The following is a 24,306-nucleotide window of genomic DNA, read 5'->3' on the forward strand; positions in this document are numbered from 1 at the left end:
ACAGTGAGCGCCACTACTGCCAGCTAAATAAAAGATTAAAACTACTGAAGGCACTAACTACTGATAGGCATAGTAAGCAAATGAAAGATTTTGATAGAGAACAAACAATATATTTACCTTAATAGTCATAATATATATAGCAGTTCATGACATCCAGTCTTACAAATTTCAAAACTCCGCCATCTCTCTCCCCACATCCACCACTGCTGGCGGCTCACCTCCAACTGTGCAACGCTATGCGCTGTTAACAGCCATCAGCCCAACACTACAATGGCCAACAACAATGCAAACCAGCCACAGACTGCACACAGCACAGCCAGTGATTTTCATACAGAGCGCTACGTAACGTTGCCAGTAAGAAAACATAAACAGCCTACTTACAACATGCCAGATATTGCTCTGCACGTTCGGAAATACTCCCGAACGTACTATTCCACGCTATGACGTCAGAAACTTGGCACGCTCAACGCGCAACGTTCGGATGCACGGTCCGTGTGCCGACGGCTTAAGGCACTAGTTGTCTCTAACTGTAAAACTCAAATATTACCTTCGCTACAAATACTCCGCAAACCAACATACAGTGCATGGCGTAGAGTACATCGTACCACTAATAAACATTTCCTATCCTGACCATTGGCAAATAGAGGGAGGGAAAAATGAGGATCTGTACGCAGAAGTGACCAAGTCATGGGGTGGCGAAAGGCAATTAATGTACAGATGGCGTATCGTGTGCACAAGGTCTTAAAGGGAAGTGCATTCGTACTCTCGTGATTCAGATTAAAAACTTTCCGACGTGAATATGGCCTTACGACGGGAATTAACAGACAGTGAAATCGGAATGGTAGTTACAGGTAGACCCGTGGGACATTCCATTTCGGAAATCATTAGGTAATTCAGTATTCTGAGAGTCACAATGTCAAGAGGATGCCGAGAATACCAAATTTCACGTATTACCTCTCACCACGAACAACGCAGTTGCCGATGACCTTCATTTAACGACTGAGAGAGGCCGTGTTTTCAGTGCTAACATACAACAAACCTCGTGAAATAACCACATCAATCAATCAATGTGGGACGTACTATGAACGCATCTGTTAGGACAATGCAGCAGAATATGGTGTTAATGGGATATTGCAGCAGACGACCGACCCATGTACCTTTGCTGACAGTGCGGCACTGTCTTTATGGCCTATCCTGGTTTCGTGACCACGTCGATTGGACCTTATACTACCGGAAAATCATGGTCTGGTCAGATGAGTCCCGATTTTAGTTGGAAAGAGCTGAGGAAGGGGTTCGAGCATGGCGCAGACCTAACGAAGACTCGGTCCCAAATTGTCGGCAAGGAAGTATGCAAGTTGGTGGTGACTCAATAATGGTGTGGATTGTGTCTACGTGGATCAGTGACTGTATATGATTATATTCGGCTACTTGGAGATCATTTGCAGCTATTCATGGGCTTCGTGTTTCCATACAATGATGGAACTGACACTTCCTGGCCGATTAAAACTCTGTGCCGGACCGACACTTGCCTTTACGGGAAAGTGCTCTACCTTCTGAGCTACCCGAGCACGACTCAGGACCCGTCCCCACAGCTTCAATTCTGCCAGGATTCGCAGAAGAGCTTCTGTGAAGTATGGAAGGTAGGAGACGAGGTACTGGCAGTACTGAAGCTGTAAGGACGTTTCATGAGTCGTGCTTGGGTGGCTCAGATCGTACAGCGCTTGACCACGAGAAACAAAGGTCGCCAGTTCGAGTCTCAGTCGGGCACACAGTTTTAACATGCCAGGAAGTTTCATATCAAGACACACTCCGCCGCAGAGGGAAAAATCTCATTCTGGATTGATGGAATTTCTTATGCGTCATGTCAGTGGGCCACAATTGTTTACGATTGGTTTGGAGATCATTCTGGACAGTTCGAACGAGTGATTTGGCCACTCAGATCGCTCGACACGAATCCCATCGAACATGTATGGGAAATAATCGAGAGGTTAGTCTGTGCACAAAGTCCTGCACCAGCAACACTTTCGCAGTTTTTCATGGCTATGGAAGCAACATGGCTCTGTATTCCGGTCGAGGACATCTACATCTACATCTACAGGGATACTCTGCAAATCACACTTGTTTTTGGCTAAGGGTTTGTGGGGCGGCGGTGGAATTGATTGTGTATATAAAATGTAGAATGTAATGTAGAAAAGATGCATTTCCCGGCCGATTAATCATATGTGGGGCGGCGGCTTGATTTATTGTTATTTAAATCTTCCTATTATTTATTTATTTAATGCTGTCTTTTGCCATTCTCAACACTGGCTCTCTAACTACAATATTGGCAACCAGAAGGTGATTAGCAAAACGTGAAGCCTGTAATTAGAATTCCTAGTGCCCACTTCACCTGAGAAATACACTTATAGCTACAGCTTATAGCTCTGAGGAATTAGAAGATTGTCTGGGATTCATAATCAAAAACGATTCTCTAAAAATTTTCACTATATTCTGAAAGTCACAGACCAAAAAGTATCCACACAATCCAACTAACAGAGCAGTTCAGAGTCTAATGCGCTGATGCAACTATAACTGTTCAAATTAAATGTTTAAGTGAATGCTCGCTGTAATTTGATGATAATGTTCATCAAACGTCACGCTAAATAATGGTAGAATGTCTGTCCCATGGCGGCACATGAAAATATGACATACGCAAACTGTAGATCATTGAAGTTATCTCAGAATTAACACTTCACTCGAAAATGATTTCATGGTTACGCATATCCCGAGTAACTTATTACGGCATCCGAGGCTGTTTATATCAGTGATACGCGCTAATCAGCGTCTGGAGAGAACTGGGGCCTTCTTCCTCCGTACCGTACCGTGTGACTCAAGTGCAGTTCCCTGCACGGTTTGAAGCAGGTTAAGCAGGTCAACTGCTGTTCCTGCGTGTTGGGTTCTCTAGATGGATGTGGTCCTCACTTTATTGTAGGTCTTCTCATGTTCACAAATGTCGGTCGTCCTCACTGGGTGCATGGAGTTATTCCAGCAACCGGTCCGGCCATCTGGTCGCTGGACGCTAGTGGAGTTGGTTTCCCAATCCACTGACCAGCGGGTTCCTGGACGTCCTCGCCGACTCGTAGAAGTTCCGTGCGAGCGCGCGGAAACGGCGCTTCAGCATCGGAACTCCCGCGATGTCGTGAAGCAAACGGGTGTCGTAGTCCCTTGGCAGGTGGAGCGCCAGCCGAAGGGCTTTGTTCTGCACCCGTTGCAGCGTCTGGACGTGTGTGTCGGCGGCATTTCCCCACACCACGGCCGCGTACTCTAGCACTGGCCTGATTAGTGCTAGGTAGAGCGTGAGGCCGCAGTGGGGGGGCAGTGTTGTCGTGGGGTTGAGGAGGGGGTGGAGCGAGCGCATCCGTCCAAGCGCCCGGCCCCTCAGCGGCCTTCTTCCTCGCGCAGCGTTCTTATATATAAAGCCGCGGTGCGGACGGCTAAGGGAACGCCTCGTCAAATCGAATCTCCCGACTAGCCGTTTGGCTAGTAATGCACCACTTTAAGTTATTGAATAAATCATCGCTTCCTTTGCTGACGGCAGATGAAGCTCACAATTTACATGTGCAATCAGCACACAGGTAAGTAATCATAATAAAAGTCTGACGTGGCTAAGTCAATTATTTTGGGCGAGAGGATTAATTTAATTACACTACACGCAGCAGACGAGCTCTGAACTTGCCCTTTGGAGATACGCTATCGCTATACTTTTATAGTTATTCAATTGAAACTTCTCACATCTTTATGATTATAGCGGATCTCCCTTCTACTTAAATTTAAACATCCTAGCCTTATTTATTCGCCTACTTAATCTATCTTGCTTCCTTAATTTCTAAGACAAAAATCAGAAAATCATGAATTTCAACTAAAATTTTAATTTGTGAGATCCAGAATACTGTTTCTATTAAATTATTATGGAAAAGGAATCTAAATATAAATTTTTAAGTCTCTAGCTCTATTCGGTTGTGCCAATGATTTTTACAGAGAAACGTCAAAATTTCGAAAATGGCTAAAGTTATTGAACTGATATTCAACACATATTGATTTAGTATTACTCCTGACATGCTAGAACCGTTTCAGGTTATTTACTTGATTTTTAAAGTATTGCGCAACATTTATGACGTCAATGCTAGTTACAGCGGACTAGGCTGGCACCAAATGGAAAGACTAATGTGAATTTTATATGGCGTGAGTAGGCTGCTTCCCTACAGGTTCATCGAACCACCTTCACAATACTCTATTATTCCAATCTCGTATAGCGCGTGGAAAGAATGAACGCATAAATCTTTCTGTACGAGCTCTGATTTCCCTTATTTTATCGTGGTGATCGTTCCTCCATATGTAGGTCGGTGTCAACAAAATATTTTCGCATTCGCAGGAGAAGGTTGGTGATAGGAACGTCGTGAGAAGATTCTGTAGCAATGAAAAACGCCTTTCTTTTAATTATTTCCAGCCCAAATCCTGTATCATTTCTGTGACACTCTCTCCCATATTACGCGGTAATACAAAACGTGCTGTCTTTCTTTGAACTTTTTCGATGACCTCCGTTAGTCCTATCTGGTAAGGATCCCACACCTCTCAGCAGTATTCTAAAAGAGGACGGACAAGCATAGTGTAAGCAGAGTCCTTAGTAGGTCTCTTACATTTTCTAAGTGTCGTGCCAATAAAACGCTGTCTTTGGTTGGCCTTCGTCACAATATTTTCTATGTGTTCCTTCCAATTTAAGTTCTTCGTAATTGTAATACCTAGGTATTTAGTAGAATTTATAGCTTTTAGATTAGAGTTATTTATTGTGTAACCGAAATTTAATAAGTTCCTTTTAGTAATCATGTGGATGACCTCACACTTTTCGTTATTTAAGGTCAACTGCCACTTTTCGCACCATTCAGATACCTTTTCTAAATCGTTTTGCAGTTTTTTTTTATCTTCTGATGACTTTATTCATCGATTACCTACAGCGTCATCTGCAAAGGACCGAAGACGGCTGCTCAGATTGTCTTCAAAATCGTTTATAAAGATAAGGAACAGCAAAGGGCCTATAACACTACCTTGGGGAACGCCAGAAATCACTTCTGTTTTACTCGATGACTTTCCGTCAATTACTACGAACTGTAACCTCCCTGTCAGGAAATCACAAATCCAGTCACATAACTGAGACAATATTCCATAAGCACGCAATTTCACTGCGAGCCGCTTGTGTGGTACCGTGTCAAAAGCCTTCTGGAAATCCAGAAATAGGGAATCGATCTGAAATCCCTTGTCAATAGTACTCAACGCTTAATGTGAATAAAGAGCTAGTTGTGTTTCACAGGAACGATTTTTTGTAAACCCATGTTGACTTTGTGCCAATAGACCGTTTTCTTCGCGATAATTGATAACGTTCGAACACAATATATGTTCCAAAATCCTGCTGCATATCGACGTTAACGATATGGGCCTGTAATATAGTGGATTACTCTTACAATCTTTCTTTCATACTAGAGTGACCCGTGCAACTTTCCAGTCTTTGGGTACGGATCTTTCACGAGCGAACTATTGTATTTGATTGTTAAGTATGGAGATAATGCATCAGCATACTCCGAAAGGAACCTAAATGGGATACAGCCTGGACCAGAAGACTTGCTTTTATTAAGTGATCTAAGTTGCTTCGCTATTCCGAGGATATTCACCTTTACGTTTCTCATACTGAGAGCTGTTCTCGATTCGAAATCTGGAATATTTACTTCGTCTTCTTTTGTGAAGGCCTTTCGGAAGGCTGAGTTTGGTAACTTTGCCTCATCAGAGGACGTCCAGCGACTTCTTGAGTCCACGTCATATCTAGTTACTTTATTACGTCGGGCAAAAGAAAGTCCGATGATGAAGATACTTGGTTTGTTGGGCACTCATCTGCCTCGTTGTCAGCACCCGTACATAGCCCTCATCTGTCAAGTCTTACCACTTACCCGAATTATGATGAAAATGAGAACAACACAAACACCCAGTCTCCGGATGGAGAAAAAATGTAGTCCGACACTATATTAAGACGTACCCAATGCTTTTTATCGCCTCAGTGTATACCTCCATACGAAGTCTAATTTATCCTACCATCGTACTCCTTGCGCTACATGTACGTTGGCGGCAGTAAAATCGTTCTGCAGTCAGCTTAAAATGTCGGTTCTCTAATTTTTCGCAATAATGTTTCGTGAAAAAAAAAAAAACTTCCCTGCGCTCCAGGGATTCCTACATGAGTTTACGAAGCATATACGTAATACTAGTGTTTTGATCGAATAGGAGGGTTCCATATTTCTAGGTCTCAGGAAAGGGTTTGGCATTTGTCCCATTGTAGATTATTAACGAAGGTCTGAGCATACGTATTAGTCTCCCAGATATGTAATTGACTCAAAGACTTCTTAACTCATAGAGTCCAGTACGTTGTCCTCGATGGTGAGTTTTCATTAGATACAAGGGTATCGTCAAATGTGGCCGAAGAAAGCATAATGCGACCGCTCTTATGCTGTATGTACGCAAATGATCTCTGACAGGGTGAGTGGTAGTTTTAGGTTGTTTGCTGATGATGCTGTGGTGTACGGAAAGGTGTCGTCATTGAGTGAGTGCAGGAGTATACAAGACGACTTAGAATTTATAGTTAGTTTCGAAAACGGCAGCTTGCTCTAAATATATAAAATGTAAAATAAAGCATTTCAGTAGGAAAAACAATCCTGTAACGAACTAATACAGCTTCAGTAACGCTTCCAAAGCTGTATTAGATCATTAAAAGATTGTTCACACAGTCACGTCTGTTGCGTATCTGCCGCGCGGGGTAGCAGCGCTCTCTAAGACGCTTTGTCACAGCCCGCGCGGCTGCCCCGTCTCAGGTTCGATGATGATGATGATGATGATGATGTTCGGTTTGTGGGGCCCTCAATTCCGTAGTTATCAGCGTCCGTAAAAATTCCCAACCTTTACTCAGTACAATCTCGCCACGTTTATGAATGAGGATGAAATGATGAGGACAACACAGTCACCCAGTCATCTCGAGGCAGGTGAAAATCCCTGACCCCGCCGGGAATCGAACCCGGGACTCTGTGCGCGGGAAGCGAGAACGCGACCGCGAGACCACGAGCTGCGGACTCAGAGGTTCGAGTCCTCCCTCGGGCATGGGTGTGTGTTGTCCTTAGCGTAAGTTAGTTTAAGTTAGACTAATTTGGGCGTAAGCTTATGGATCGATGATCTCAGCAGTTTGGTCCCATAAGACGTTACCACAAATTTCCAAAATTTTGTTGTGTATCAAGGCCTATTGTTCCAAACCTAGGCCTAACGTTGTAAAGCAATATGAAATGAACTAGCGCAAAAAGACGGTAGTAGGGAAGGGGTATCGTCTTTTTCGGTTTTGTGGCAGTTCAATTGTAAAGCAGGTCTCGTATAGAACATTTGTGCTATCCATTTTCGAATACTCCTCGAGTGTTCGAAATCCCCACGAGGGCAGATTAAATGAAGTGTTATGAGTAATACATAATACGTTGTGATTCCCACAAAACATTAATCTTAGATGTGTGTTACGTCACATGTTAAAATAAGGTACTCGATTGACTGGTGCTAGAAATTTTGTTTGACGGAGTCCACAGCTAGTGGTCTAGTGGGTCTAGTAGTTACCGTAGTTCCCCGTTCCTGGTCGGGTACGATAGTTTCTTCCCTTGATAACTGAGTGTTTGGGTTATTCTAATCATTTCACCTCATTTTCATCATAAAGACGCGTATGTCACATAAGTGCCATCAAATAGCGAGACTTGCGCCAGATGGTTGAACAACCGCAGTCGTGGTGCGTAGTGGAGTGTACCCTGCGCCACTAGTAGTCATTCTCTTGCCTGCTCCACTCGCAAACATAGCGGGGGAAGACGACTGTCTACATACCTCCGTACGAGCCCTATCTTCTCTTACCTTCGTGGTGCTTACGCGAAATGTACCTTGGCTGCAGTGGAATCATCCTGCAATCAGCCTGAAATGCCGGTTCTCTAAATTTTCCGAACAGGTTTTCGTGAAAAGACCACTGGTTTCTCTGTAGGGCTTCTCATTTTTCACATAGCATCTACGTAATACGTACGTCTTGATGGAACAGGCAGATTGCATATTCTTAGGTTTCCGAAAAGCGTTTGATACGGTGGCCCACAGCCGACTGTTAACGATGACACGAGCATACGGAATGGTTTAGAAGATACGTGAGTGTTCCGAAGACTTCTGAAATAGAAGAACTTGAGGCTCAGTGTTCATCAGACACAAGGGTATCTTCAGGAACTCATCAGAAAAATGGAATAGGACCGCTCTCAATCTGTATGTACATGAATGATCGGACCGACTGGATGAACAGTACTCTGTAGCTGTTTGGTGATAATGCTGTGGCGTACGGTAAGGTTATGCCGTTGAGTAACTGTAGTAGTATACAGCATGTCTTGGACAAAATTTCTCGTTAGTGTTATGAATGGGAGCTTTCTCTGAACGTAGAATAATGTGAGTTAATGAGGATGAATAGGAAATACAATCGTATTACGTTCGATTACACGGTTAGTAATGTGCTGCTTGACAAAGCCAGGTTGATTAAATAGCCGGTATTGACGTTGAAATGGAACGAGCGCCTAGGGACTGTAGTAAGGAAGACTTATCACCTTCTTCGGTTTCATGGGGAAATTTCAGGAAAACCAAGTTCATCTGTGAGAGAGCCCGGGTACAGGACACTTGTGCGATCCATTCTTGAGTACTGTTCGAGTGTCCGGGCGCCCCACGAGGTCGGATTAAATGAAGTGTTATGAGCAATATGCAGTCTGTTGTGATTTCCGTACAACGTTTGTCTTAGATGAGTGTTATGGTATGGGTCATTACGTCTCACATTGAAAGAACACATTCTGTTGACTGATATCAGGAGTTTTGTACCCTGACTGCGTCCACAGATCCTGGTCTAGTGGTTGCCGTAGTTCTCTGTGCATCGCGGGACCTCTCGTGATTCCAGAACTTTTAATGATTAGCATCTGATAAATAAATATAATCCTTACAAACAGTATGTAGATAAGCTTAACACCACCCTTTTCCACCACTAAATTTCACTCTTAAAACTTGCTGATCGATTAAAACTGTGTGCTGGATGAGCACTCGAACCCAGGATGTTTGCCTTTCCCAGCCAAGTGCTCAGCCGGCTGAGCTACCCAAGCAAGATTAAGAATCCATGTTAAGAGCTGTACTTCCATACGTACCTCCAGCGAAGGGAGAAAACTTCATTCTGGAGACATCCCCCCACGGTGTGGCTATGCGATGACCCCACAGTATTCTTTATTCCAGAGGTACTAGTCCCGAAAATTTCGCAAGAGAGGTTCTGTGAAGTGTCTGGAAGGTAGGACACGAGTTACTGGAGGAACTGAAGCTGTGAGGAGGTGTCAAGAGCAGTGAGTGGGTGTCTCAGACAACCTATTCTGCCTTTTACAGTTGCACAATGTTCAATTGTCCCGTCCACTGCACGCGCGTATAGTTTGTTTAATTCCGAGTGACTGCACTTCTACATCTAAAAACTAGCACGGCCAACTCTTACAGGAAGAACACTCTTAAGTACTCTTTTTTGAATGAATATACACGACCAAAGAAATAGTCGTCGAGCACTTCTTGCATGATGATGTCAAGATCTCATGTGACAATCTCAGCAGCATTCACCCGTAGATTGCCACTAGCGTCGTTTAGGTTAACATGAGTTCAGACGCTGCCTGCAGCGAGAGTATCTGACGGACGCGACAAAGACTCTAATCTAGACACAATAGCAACATCAGGCCTGTGGTCATGGACCACACTGGACTTGGAATTCGAACGAACTGCGTTTCCAAACTGTCTTTCGAGTTGGGGGAACGCGAAGTCATCGCGGGGCTAAGCCTGTATGGGAAGTCCACAGTCATGTAACCGAAACATGGGCACAATTCAAGACGTGCTTAATGGTGTGAGACAGGTCCGAAAAGAATTCAGACATCATATATTTTAGCAGGTGGTTTCTGACCAGAAGTGAATTACGACGGACATCTCGAACATTTTCCAGTAGTGGTAAAGAAGCCACACCCGTAATTAATGCCTCTAACGCCACGTCATACAACTGCGGCACGACGAAATGAACACCGATGGAACCACAACCGCCTTTCCACTCACCAATGCTGAAAGCCAAGCCGTCACAAAACACGATTGATGACCCTCCCAGGAGTGACGCAACTGGTAGTGCGACAGCACCTTGCAACCGGCAACGTCGACCGCGAACGTGCTTTCCAACCGTACATACCCACACTTGGATTTCCCAAGGATACCCGCGAGGGACTTATGGAGATTAAGGCCTCCATTAAAAACCAGCCGCGGCTTTTTTACAGTAACGACGCTACTCTCTTCCTTACTCTGATGTCTCCAAGTAAAACACAACATCCTGTACCGACATCGACAATATCGGTCCTCTTTCGCAAATTATTTATGGAATACTTTTTCCAACTCCCCCTTCTCCCCCCTCCCCCAATCCCTTGTCCCAGGAGCTAGAATCTCGACGAAACTCGCCAAACAAGACAAAAACGGACGTTTTTCTTTGGAAAGTCAATGTGGAGCGTGATGCAGCGAGACATCCTAGTTTCCTTAACTTCATCTTTCTCTTCACCTTCAAAAAATTTTTCCTTATATAAGACTATTCGCGGATAGCTCTGCATCTGCAGCGTTACTTGTTCTCCTTTTCAAAGTACGCTGCCATTGCAGCCATTTACTAACCATGTGAAACAAAAAAATTACGTAATAAGAATCAGCAACGAAGATCATATACACTGTATATCGTCTCCTTGTGTTTAGGTTGTTTCTTTTCCTAAATATGAGAATACAAAATAACATGACAGTTGACAAGAAAGAGTTTCTGCAACCTGAGCCTTATAATGTTGTTTACCCGAACTAATATTTCAATTTGTGATCACTTTATAAGAGAATAGTGATAAATAAAAAATTAAAAAAAAGTTGCCTGCACAAGGCTAATGTCTTACGTTGGAGTCCCTATCCGGCACACATTTTTAATTTGCCAACAAGTTTTAAGAGTGGAATGCAGTGGCGGGAAAGGACGGGATTAATCTTACCTGTATATAATTTTTAAGGATTTCATTTACTTATTTAAAGAGACGGCATTCATTAAATTTTTTTAATCACAAGAATAGCTACTGATATACAAAGGTTACTAAAGTACTATAAATCAATGTTTCAACACAGCGGTCCAGCACAATATAACACAGATGACAACAGCTATAGGCGAATATCAACGTATCTTGTGTAGTTTATCACACCACATATGATTGTTAGCAAATCTTCGAAAGGATCCATGTAGGCACTTGAGGGACTTGTTGACACAAAATGAGAAACTGTCTGTCCTTCCGCACCACAGTCACAAGATTTGTCTCACAAGTGGAGAGAGTCGTTATATCCTCCATAGGCCGGTTTATTGTAGTCCAGATTGTCTAAGGCTGGCCAAATTTACGGGGTTTCCCCTGAATGCAGGGCAGTTACAGGTACTTAGGAGGACAGTTTTGTTGCCAGTAGCGTCTCCATTCATCGATGGCACTGAATATACTTTCAGTAAGAATCCTGCCTTTGACAAGAGTGGGATGTCTTGAATCTTTTTCGCTCCAAAGGGAATGCAGCGTCGAATACTGGAAGGTCATCTGATAATCATATAACACTCTCTTCCGTCTGATATCTGAATATGGAATGTGACACAAGCTGGGTAACCAGTATGTGGGAGTAGATCGTATTGACACATCAACAATTCTCACGAATGCGTTAAGTAGTACATCAACATTTTTCACTTATACTTGTATACTATTATGCCAGACAGACGCACAGAACTCTGCTGTTGAGTACAAAAATGAGAGACCAGATACTTGGGGGGTGCCTGCTGATGATCTCCAACTTGTGCTACAGAGCTTATGGAGAATGTTATTTCTGATTTTAACCTTAGCCTTCGTGTCAAGTGCTCCTTTTTTTTTTTTTTTTTTAATGTCCTCTCTAACGTGAGACATTTTATGACGTAATTTTTCTACCTCAAAATACTCATGTAATGCTCTGTGTTTCAATCCACTGGACACCTCGAAACATGCTACTTCTTTTGTGCTTCAGTCGACTCTGGGTTGTTCCAAGGAAAAGTCACATAGCGAGAAATATCTAAAGCTCAGAAGGAGAAGCAGCCACATAATATCAGAATATCTTGGTTAAAATCAGTTTATCACAAGACATATTAATGCACATAAATTCTGTTGCGAACGTTTCTACTAGGAACACAGCAGAATAAAGTAGATGAAGAATCTGTGCCTCGGTTAAATTCATTTTTTATTCTTCTTCTTTCATTTAACAGCTGGTTCGCTCAAAGGACATTGCTGTACCGCACTGCAGCTGACAATGCGGTTTCCCCCCTTTAATCTGGTACTCTCGTGGTATTTTTTGGTAAGATTTTACTCTACAAGAGACAACGCTGGCTCGTCAGAAAACACATCAAATCACAGTGCTTCTCTTCACTTGCCCAGGGTTTATCATTTAAGCGTTTTTAAAGGCTCGCCTCTTCTTTTTGTCGGCTTCAGTGTACAGTTTCACAAACTGCCCGTTGGAAGCGGAAATCACACAAGAACGTAACGTCCACAAAGACAGGTAAAGATAAAGATTGCGAACGTCCGCACACAGATTTTATCTTTATAGCGCTTCCTTTTGGTATCCTCTGTGTTGTACCTTCTACCCCTTATAAGACAGTGCTCCCAACAACATCACTGTTTACGTTCCGGCAACTGCTGTGTCTCCCTGTTTCCGAGAAAGGTTGACGTGTTAAACCGATAACTTTACCCCTTCACAGGTGTCCCAGAACACAACGTGATATAATTGCGCTAATTTAATGCTAAATGTGGAATACTGATAAATTCATCGTTGTAAGCACGATGCTTTAATTTACAGATGAGTCGTTGTGTTAAGATAAATGTTACTGTGTTCATCCTTGGTCTGCCTGCAACGACGCCACTATTTGTGCTTCGTCCTACAGACAGTTCCATTCACGTTGTGATGAACTTCTTCTGCTTGCCTTTGTATTCCCAACATTTTGACTGGAGGTATGAAAGACGTCGGGCATTCACTTATTTAATAACATGGAGCACCTACAGTCGTCATTATGATGCCATTTATTGTATGACTACCAGTTTCGCTGCTACAGTGCGACATCTTCAGGCTTTAACTAACGCTGAGGGACTTAACTCCAATCGATTAACGATTCAGCAGTGGCCATCATCTATGAACTGGTTTTTGAAGACTACCTGTAACAACGATGTTTTGTCTCCTACCATCAACTACCCACTGACAGGAGAAACATTGGAAATTCTTCTTCTGCAGTCCGGTCCACACATGTTCGCTGGTTCGCTGTTGAAAACGACTGATGCCCTTCTACTGGAAAGGCGGTAGTAGAACCAGCAGTATTAAATGAAGCCAGTGGGTGCAACAAATATTTATCAGTATCAGATTAACTGAGAGATCAATTGAAAGGTACTTCGTGAATGAAAACTTCTATGTATGGGGTCAATTGTTTGATACAGAAAACACTTCCAACCACGTGCTCCCTTGTACTAAACCAAACTTAATAACAGAAAGGATTACAAAGCGGATATTCTGTGACAGAATACGCTGTGTTACGCTGTTTGACTACTACGAATGTTCAATTTGCGGTCGCGTCTTGTACATCACGTTATGCGGATTTTGGTTACTAAAAAGATAGAGTTTACATTTTAAAAAAGGAGTCTTACGTGTTCATCTTTTTCACACATTCGGTCCACTTTGTGCCACTCCACGATCAAGTCTAATCATTACTTTGCAAAATTATCACCCAAAATTATCACCCAAATCTGAACATGATGGTGGCTGAGCTGCGAACTGAACTTAGGCTTCACAAAGCAAATCTCTTAGTTCACAAAATACAAGCGAACCTATTGTCCTCTAATTAAGTGATATACATTGTAACCAAGCCAATATTAGTATGAAACCGCAGAGTCCCGCGTCTTTTACTTTTGACCTTTAGGATCTTAAAAGCTTTTATGAACAATTTAGGAAAAGAATAAGTTTATAAAATCCACAAATGTATTTTAATAAACTGGCTATGTGTCCTTTACAACTTCCCCTGAGTATTATTCACTTTCAGTAAACAGCTCTCACGCTAACGTATATTCAGTTAATAGACATAACAATATTTCTTTATTCAGTTTTTCACATTCACACTAATAATTAAAGAAATTATCTATATTTAGATCAAGTTGCAATAATCACAATAAATATATTTTTGTTTACCATTTATACAATTTTGACTACTTGATAATTTCATAGCCTGTAAGATGCAGACACCTTTCGGCTACAGCCTCAATTACTTTCAGCTGGCCACTAGATCCTAGCGCATCTGTCACGGTGTAACCATGACTCATTGTACCTACCTGCACACTTCATCTTTTACTTACATAGGCGCGATGGAAGGCGCTGTCTCTCATCCCTCTATAACAACTTTCATCCCCTACACTTCCCACCAACCAAACTGACAATTTCTTGAAGCCTCAGAATGTGTCATCTCATAGTCCAGTTGTGCCATAATGATTTTTTCTCCCCATTTAAATTCATTGTCTATTCATTAGTTATTTCAGCTACCTGTCTCATGTTCAGCATTCAGATTAACACAATATTTCCAAAGCTGCTTCTAACCTTTTCTCGTGTACCCTGCTTATCGTCCAAGTTTCATTTTCGAATAAACCTGCACCACAGATAAATATTTTCAGAAACAACTCACTGAAACTTTAATTTGTATAAGGCATTAAAATTCGTCTCCATGAATCGGCTTCTCATGTCCTAATCTATTTCCTTAGCGTCTCTTGATGCAATTAACGATGCTGAATTACACTTCATTTCCTTTTGTTGACATTAATCTTACAAGCTCTTTTGAATGCAATATCCAAACTCAAAACGGATGCATCCTTTTACCTCCACAGTGGCGGACTCGTCTGCGCGGTGTGTAAGTAGGTGTGTAAAAGAAAGTATTGAGGAACAAGAACTTGACACACAGTTAAATCAAACGTGCGAAATCTGCTGTAGCGGAACGACAAGAGAACTGCGGCCGGGATATTGATTTCATCAGCTTACATATGTTACCCAAGGAAACGAAAATTTGTATGAGAAAAGTTCGAGAAGGGATTGATATTTCAAGGAACGAAGCTAGCTTCAACATAGAAGACGGCTGTGGGCTCGTGGCTCCGTGGCTTCTCACCATGAAGGAATTGAATAAGCAGCCGAGGTGCCCGACGACGACAGACAACGTCCAGGAAGGCATCTGTGCGGCAGAAGAATAATATTTTAATAAGCATTCCCCCTCTCTTGTTCTGCTTGTTTCGCTTCTGTCTAGTGACGATGGTTCATTGATATTAGCCTTAGCAATTTCAACCAATACGCTTCAGTCGGGACTATTCCCTTTCTCTCCAATGATTATAACCTCCAATGGTAGCCGGAGGGATTTTAGTCAATAACGACATTCCTTCAGTATAGCCCAATGCTGGCCTTAGGCAGTTTGAGCTAACCGTGAACGCCACAATATCCTGAAGAAGATGCTAGAAGAGGGGTTCAGATGGCGATAAAATAGAAGATTTCGAAGAGGAAAATGATACATTCTTCCGTACTGTCTTAGAAGAATTTGCCTTCAGTATCCTTTCCGTTCAACTGTATTTCCGCTGCAGCTCCAACTGCTTTTTAGCAAGTGCCTTCAGTACGAAGATTACTAGTCGCTAGTCAACACTTGCTACGGCATTGTGATAAACCCATGTAATAGGGTAGTAATGAATAGAAAGCAGAAAATGATATTTCATCTACATCTACGTCAAACTCTGCAAGCCACCTAATGGTGTGTGACAGGTGGTATTTTTTACCACTAACTGAGCCCTCCAACCCTGTTCCACACGCGTGGGAAGAATGATTGTCGGTAAGATTCTGTATTGGCTCTAATTTCGGGAATTTTCTCCTCGTTTTCATTACGAGAGACGTATGTAGGGGGAAGTGTTGTCCGACTCTTCCCGGAAAGTATTCTCTCACAAATTCAATAGTAAATACACAGAGCCTCTCTTGTAACGTCTGCCCGTGGAGTTTCTAGAGCATCTCCGCAACGCCCTCCAGCCGGCTAAATGACCCGGGGACGAAATGCGCCGCTCTTCGTTGAATCTCCTCAGTGCCTTCTATGAGTCCTACCTGGTAGGATTTCGAGAGAGATGAACAATACTCAACATTCGGTGGAACAAGCGCCTCAGGAGCCATGATAAGTTATGTCTGCTTAGGATTGTTTTTATGAATCTGCGTCTGGCATCTGCTTTTCCCACTGTATGTTTTATGTGATAATTCTACGTAACGTCACTCTGCATAGTTACTACTAGATGTTTCACGCTAGATAACGTTTCCAGTGGTTTGTTATCAATAGTGTAGCTGTACAGTATTGGATTTCTTTTCCTATGAATGCGCAATATGTTACATTTAATTACGTTCAACTGCCACATCCTGCACCATTCACCAATTCTCTGGAAGTCTTTTTGCAAATCGTTACTACCTTCTGGCGCTCTTATAGACAACCGCATTATCTGCAAACAGCCTGAAAGAGCATCCTACTCTTTCTACTAGATCATTTACATATACTGTAAACAGTAACGGTCCTATCACACTTCCTTAGGGTACTGCAGAAATTAAATCTATCGATTTTGTTCCATTAAGAGGAAAGCGTTGAGTGCTGTGTGCAAGGAAGTCTTGAACCCAGTCGCAAATATGATCAGATACTCGATACGTTCGATTGTTTTTACCAAACGGCAGTACGGGACGGTTTCAGATGCGTTCCTTAAGTGAAAGAATGCGGTATCAACATGAGGGTCGTTGTCTACGGATCTGTGGATCTCATGGAGGAACAGAGCGAGCTGAGTTTCACAGGATTTCTGTTTGCAGAATCTATGTTGATTATAAACAGAGTAGATATTCATTCTTCACAAACGGCATAATTCTTGAGCATAGAACATGTTCCATAATTCTACAACAGATGGGCATCAATGATATAGCTCTATAATTAAGTGCATCTGTCTTGTGGCCCTTCTTAAAAACGGGAATTAGCTGCGTTTTTTTTCCAGTCGCTAGGTGCCCTTCGTTACTCAAGTGATGTAGAAGGGTAGCAAGTTCTTTCGCATAATCTTTGTAGAATCTTACAGGGATCTCACCAGGTCCTGACACCTTTCAGTTACTAAGCGATTCCAGCTGTTTTTCAATTTCATGATAGGTTCGTACGACGATTGAAAGAAGGAACCGTGTGACGGTCTTCTACGGTGGAACAATTTCGGGAAATAGAATTCAGCATTTCGGTCTTCTCTCTATTATCCTCCGTTTCGGTGGCAATATCGTCACTGAGTGAATGGATAGATGATTTTGATCCAGTTATTGATTTTATACACGACCGAAACCTCTTAGGTTTTTACTCAGATCGTTTGGCAATGCTTTACTTTCAAAATCATTGAACACTTCTCTTATTGCTTTCTTTCGTTCATTTTCGCCTCGTTCAGCTTTTGTTTGTTAGCCATATTCTTACTTCTCTTGGACCTGAAATGCAGATCTCTTGGTTTGCGTAGCAGTTTTCTAACACGGCTATTAAATCGTGGTGGGTCGTGCAGATCCCTTAAGACCATCCTCGGAACATGCTGTCTAAGGCATATTGCAAGATGCCTTTGAATTTTTTCCATTTGGTCTCCGCATTTATGTCCTCACCACCGAATATATGAGGCTGACTGCTCAGATGCTCTCAAATTTGTATCCTGTTACTCTTGCCGAGCAAAAATTTCTTCCTACCTTTCTCAAGTTTCTTTGTAAGACCCGTTGTCATAGATGTTATCATAGCCCATATTTTCCTGTACGTTAACTGATTCGTTAACTTCAGTTCTGTATCTCCCCAGGAGGTCTAAGACGTTACTCTCACGAGTTGGTTCTCCAACTAACTGCGCAAAGTAATTTTTGGACAAGACATCCAGAACAACGTCACTCGAATCCCTGGCACCACTTTAAGTAGCATGAAACTTGCAGTCTATACCTGAGAAGTTAAAGTCACCCCTATCACAACGGCACAATCAGGAAAATTATTAACTATATTCTGCATCTTCTGTCTGAACCGCTCTCAGTTTTTAACTTCACCCAGAGTAATTCACATTCGGAATACTTGATAATCTCGCAAGCTTTTATCAAATTTTTTACTGTAACAAATATGCCGCCACCACTGGCCACTAACCTATCCCTACGATAAATATTCGAGTCTGATTTTAGAATCCCCTATCATCAAAATCCGGTTTCACAAAAAATTTTCTCTCTAATACTATTTGTACGTTACAGGCTTCAGTAAGCGATACTAATTCTGGGACCTTTCCTTGGATGTTCCTTCAATTTACTAAGTTTACTGTAATAAACATGTTTCAAATGGCTCTGAGCACTATGCGATTTAACATCTTAGGTCATCAGTCCCCTAGAACTTAGAACTATTTAAACGTAAGTAGCCTAAGGACATCACACACTGCATGGGGGCTTAATTAAATATTATGCAAATATTTTCAAGTTTTGTAGCTGTCTGTCCGGTTACGCAGTCTCGTAACCGGTTGGCCCTGACTAGTATTACTCCGCAATCTGACTGCATAGAATAACAACAAAGAATGAAAGGAAATTTCCGTTACCACAATTAATTAATTAAGTCCCCAGCAACTATAAAAGCTACGAAACAAAAACTACGAACAACAAAGCACAAGTGTAACGTTCTGTGTGTGGAAGTGTGATTCAACGTACACATCTGGCACGGTTCTTCCTCAATAAGACAAGATATTTTAAATACCATTTACACTGAATTAATTAAATAAAACTAAAATACTACAATTGCACATAGAAACCCGAATTACAGTCTAATACATGAACACAAGCCAGATGCTTTGTTGACTGAACCTGTGACCAAGAGGCATTGTTAGTTAGGAAATTTAAAAAAAAATTAAAAAATGTTTTTTACCTTCATATATATTGTCTAAAAATACACTCTGATCATTACAACATCCGCATTCGAACAACATTTGCTGTCTAGCCCATCAAAACAACTGCACACGACATGGCCTCAAATAATACAGCTATCAACATCCTCTCAGCAAAGCACTAACCACCACAACATCAGAACAAGCACTGCCAGTGGAGGCGGCGGAATAAAATTCTTTGGCGCAATCTCTGGCGCTGTGACTCAGTGTAGCCACCTTTCAACACATCAATGCCTGAGGCGGGATTCGAACCTGCGACGTAGCAGTCCCGCGGTTCCGGACTGAAGCGCCTAGAACCACACCGCCACCGCGACCGGATTTACTGTAATAGTATTATCCTTTTCTATCTCTGATCTGAGAGGACGAATATTCTCTGAGGACACTGTGCCAAATTTACTAGGCAAATTGTCTTTGATCCGAAAGGATGGTTTCTCTAACCTAAAAAAGCCCCATGTGCACGCCACTCTCACTCCACTACCATAGTAGCCGCTTCCTGCGTGTAGTTTTAAGGTGAACCCTACAACTCTGCAATAGTGGAGCTCTAGAAATTCGCATGCAATACCGTCACAGAGTCTTCTGAGCCTGAAGTTTAGACCTCCCACTCGGCTTCAAACCAAAGGACCGCGATCAACCCTGGATACGATGCTACAAAGTAGACAGGCTGCACCACTCGTGTGATGCTAGTTGCCTTCACCAGATAAGCCATCCCCAGAAAGGAGACGAGGAAGCCCCCAGAACCCAAGCGGCAAGTGTCATTCGTGCCGACATGTGCAGCCGGTTGCACCCAGTGCGCTCGATAACCGCCGGCAGGGCCGCCTCCCGCCGGTAAACATACCGAGTGCACAGTGGCATTCTCTCCTGCCTTGCCTGCTGTTTACGTGGGGGTCTCCATCGTGCGCCTAGCACTGGAGCTCCCAATTTCAAACCGCGCGGTCTAGGGAGCTTTGCCCGGTTCCCACGGCTCCTCCTTTCGGAGGTTCGAGTCCTCCCACGGGCATGGGTGTGTGTTGTCGTTAGCGTAAGTTACTTTAAGTTAGATTAAGTAGAATGTAAGCCTAGGGAGCGATGACCTCAGCAGTTTGGTCCCATAGGAATTTACTACCACCCAGTTTCAAGCGTAGCCACTCTCTGCACTGATCCGGACAGGTCAAAAAAATCGGCCGCTCTTCCAACAGGAGAGGCGTCCCGTGCTGGCTCAGAATTATCATTAACACTGGGTAGCACTTGGTGCCTGTTGCCAAAGCACAGACAGTCAGCTTGAAACCTCCCCCTCACTTATCGACCTTAACGACAGTGAAAAATTAAACCGCGTGTACCTAATGGAAATTTGGGAAAAGCAATCGTCACCGAAGTTAATCTGTCGGTAAAGAGGGAGGAAAGGGTTACATCTAAATGAAAGGAAAAATGCAAATGAAATTCGTGGAAATTAATTTTGAGAAGAGGGTGAAATTAGTAAAGAAAGTAAATGTGCGGTCGTCACGTTAACAATTAATTGGCGTTAATTTGATATTTGATATTTGGGGAAAATTACGGTCGCCAGTCCTATGGACAACTACTATAATAACTGAAAACGAAAGGTTATTACACATATAATTAGCACTAAAAGCGTGGCAACTGAAGGTTGACACGTGTTGTGTGAAAACTGAAAGTTTGCCAGAAGTAATAATTTAGCAAAAGAATTAATAAAACCAGAAAATTGAAAGTTAATTTAGTGACTGAAATTAATAGTGAGATTTGTTTCTGAAGCACTACGAAATTCAGTAAAATAAGGTTAGTCTTGGGCTACCTCAGCAATAATTTTAAAAGCTACTTGAATCTACGTAGTTTAGAAATAATAGATTTCACTTTGAACTTGAATTAAATGATTCTGAACAATTAACAATAGCAACATTTAGTACGAACCAAGCCGAGCTGCAGTCACAGGTAAGCTAAAATATGGTAACAAAACTCTCACTCTTAACTTCTGCTTGCGTGATCTAAATATTGTAGCCAGCTATGAATAATTTAACTGAACTTTGAAATTAAAGCAGTGAAATGGAATGATATTACTTTGATGCTGGCGTCTGAATTTCAACGACACCCGTGTTCATTCCAGAAAAGGAAGGAACACTGCTTGGTAATGCAATTGGGACAATGAACAACAAAGGTTCATGCTAAGTTGCTGTATTTTTGTGACGCAACAGTTTTAAAAGCTGAGGTCTGCCATACAGTTCTAAAACTTTACGTGCTTCCAGTCTTCCTTGTTGGTTGATTGAAGGTTTGAAGCCGTCGATCGAGGAGGTGGCGACAGTCACTCACTGTCGGCCGTCGCTGTTGCAGAAGCTGGATGTTGGCGCGCCTTCTTCTCGACACGGTCACCAGGCGAAACGGGCTCTTGATGTGCGCCAGCTAATGCTTCCCGTCCGCGACACCGTGTCAGAAACTATCATAGCAAGCCGAGCGCAATTACATGCTGCCAAACCCCGAAAGCGCGGCAACTCGCGGGAGCGTCACTCAACACACATTTCCATCAATCTACTCCAGCCATACTCCCCTCTGCCCGCGCTCCACGCAGCAGCGTTAACCCTACCAAAGATCCTAAGCACTTTGGTTCTCCACACGACCTATCGATGTATTCGTTCAATACCATAGATTTCCCTAGGCAAGACCCAGCGTAAAAATACAAATAATATTTACAAAACAAACCAATTATACATCGATATATATATATATACATATATGTATATATATATATATATATATATATATATATATATATAGATATATATATATATATATATATAAAACAATAACAATATATAAAGAAACAGAAATGTCATATCTTGAGGTAACAAAACAAGGGAAAAAAATATTGTACAATAGATGGAAATAGGAAGATATGCATTTCCGGCGTTACAAGCTGCGTGATCTGTTCCCTCTTTCGCCTTCTTCTCAGTGACACGCAAACCCACCACTGTCTGCCACTCACTCTCTAGTTAGAACGGTGCGGTCAGATGTTGTGTATCGGAAGATGCAGTGACACCTGGCTCACCAGAGGATTACGACGGCACCAAACGTGTCGTAGGTTTCGTCACCAGCGCCTCCGTGTCACCTCAACTTTGAGCAGTAGCCACGTCTCTTGTCGTCTCTGACCAAAATACAGTGGCATCGGCAAACCTTAAAAGATTTTACTTCCTCTCCATGAACTTTAATTCGTTTCCAAAAAACACCTTCGTTTCATTTAATGCTTCTTTCTCTGGAACTCAGACTCATCTTCGCTGAGGCCAACTTCCACTACATTTTCCAATTTGCAGTAAAACATTCGCGTTAGTATTCGTAATAATGACTTTTTAAACTGGAGGTTGGAAAACATTCACATCCATCAGCTACATTCATCCCCCAAACCTTTTGGAGCAAATTCAACAGTTGGTGCACTGGAAAATATATGTTAACGTCATCTAATTGTCCGGATTTCCTTTGAGAATAAACACAAAAATAAATTACTTCATATGCCCGAGCCTATTTATACTATAACAGACATTTTATTGCCCCATGTGTGTTTTCAGTAGTGTATTCTTGTATTTTTATTAACTTCATAAATATGGTGAACATAAAGTAGTTCTAAAAATTTATATACTAGCAACCGGTGTACCCCTGAGGGTTTTTCATTCTATGTTTTCTCTCTAAATGCCTAAAAAATTAATACAAATTAGATGTAGGTACGCCGGCCGAAGTGGCCGTGCGGTTAAAGGCGCTGCAGTCTGGAACCGCAAGACCGCTACGGTCGCAGGTTCGAATCCTGCCCCGGGCATGGATGTTTGTGATGTCCTTAGGTTAGTTAGGTTTAACTAGTTCTAAGTTCTAGGGGACTAATGACCTCAGCAGTTGAGTCCCATAGTGCTCAGAGCCATTTGAACCAGATGTAGGTACCCCAGATAGAGACTGTACTTTATTAGTTAATATATGACATTTTTCCTCCTGTATTATACTTCATTTTCTAATGAAGAAGGTAATATTGGTTTCTTTGGAAGGCATTGTACTTTGTAACCTGAGAGTACTTAATTGCATGACAAAACATATTTGTTACTATAGCTTCTCATGTTTCACAAACTTCACAAAATTGTGTTTTCATGCTGATGTTAACGTTAAAAGCGATACACAATACCTTAGCACCGAACAAAGCCTTACGCTGCGTGTGTACCGCTGTGTGCGAAAATGTGTTTACCTTGCTGAGGTAACATATCTTTTCCATGACAGAAACTGCTATACGCTTCACTGCCGCATGTTGGCTGATATCAAGAAGGGGGGGCAGCCCAGAAAGAGGAGCTTTTTGGAATACTCACCAAGAGGGAAACAGCAGAACAACCAGGTTTTGAAACACAATTTTAAAACATATCCTTGCGAGAGCCATTCATGGAAAAAGTAGTCCACCTGGAGTAAAAGATATACGAACTCTGATTTCAAGAGAGTAAAAGTTCAAATTCCAAATACAAGCATGGCTTACATGTACCAATATTAGATAAGCCGACCACGAAGAAGGACGGTTTGGATTTGGGAGAAATATAGGAACACCCGAGGCAAAAAGGGACCCTATGACTTTCTTAGAAGATAACTTAGTCAAAGACATTTGTAAATTTATTTAGAGGAAACTTACAATAATGATGCCTGGACTGTAGTCCTTGATATCTGGAAGTTAGAATGGTTCAAAGATAGGGAGTGAAATGTTATTAACAACTTGTACCCGAAACAGACTAAAGTTCTAAGAGTCGAGGAGCATAAAAGGGATGCAATAGTTGACAAGGAAAAGAGAAAGTGTTGTAGCCTATCTGAAATGTTCATTCATCAAGCAATAAAGAGATCCAATTAAACATCAGGGAGAAGAATAAATAACTTGAAGCTGACTGATGACAATGTAATTCCATCCCAGACGGTAAAGGACATGGAAGAACATGTTAACTGGATGGATGCTGTCTTCAGTGGAGGGTATGAAAGGAACTTAAACAAAAATAAAACATGGATAATGAAAACTAGAAGAAATAAATCAAGTGATCCTGGATAGAATTAGATTAGAAAATGAGACACTATAGTTAGTATAATAGACTTTACTGTTTGAACAGTCAAATAGTTGAACGTGATCAAAGTAGACTGCCGATAGCAACAATAGTATTTTTGAAAAAGAGGCGTTCTTTCGCATGAACTG

This window comes from Schistocerca nitens, chromosome 1 (genome assembly GCF_023898315.1).
Source record: "Schistocerca nitens isolate TAMUIC-IGC-003100 chromosome 1, iqSchNite1.1, whole genome shotgun sequence".
NCBI lineage: Eukaryota > Metazoa > Arthropoda > Insecta > Orthoptera > Acrididae > Schistocerca > Schistocerca nitens.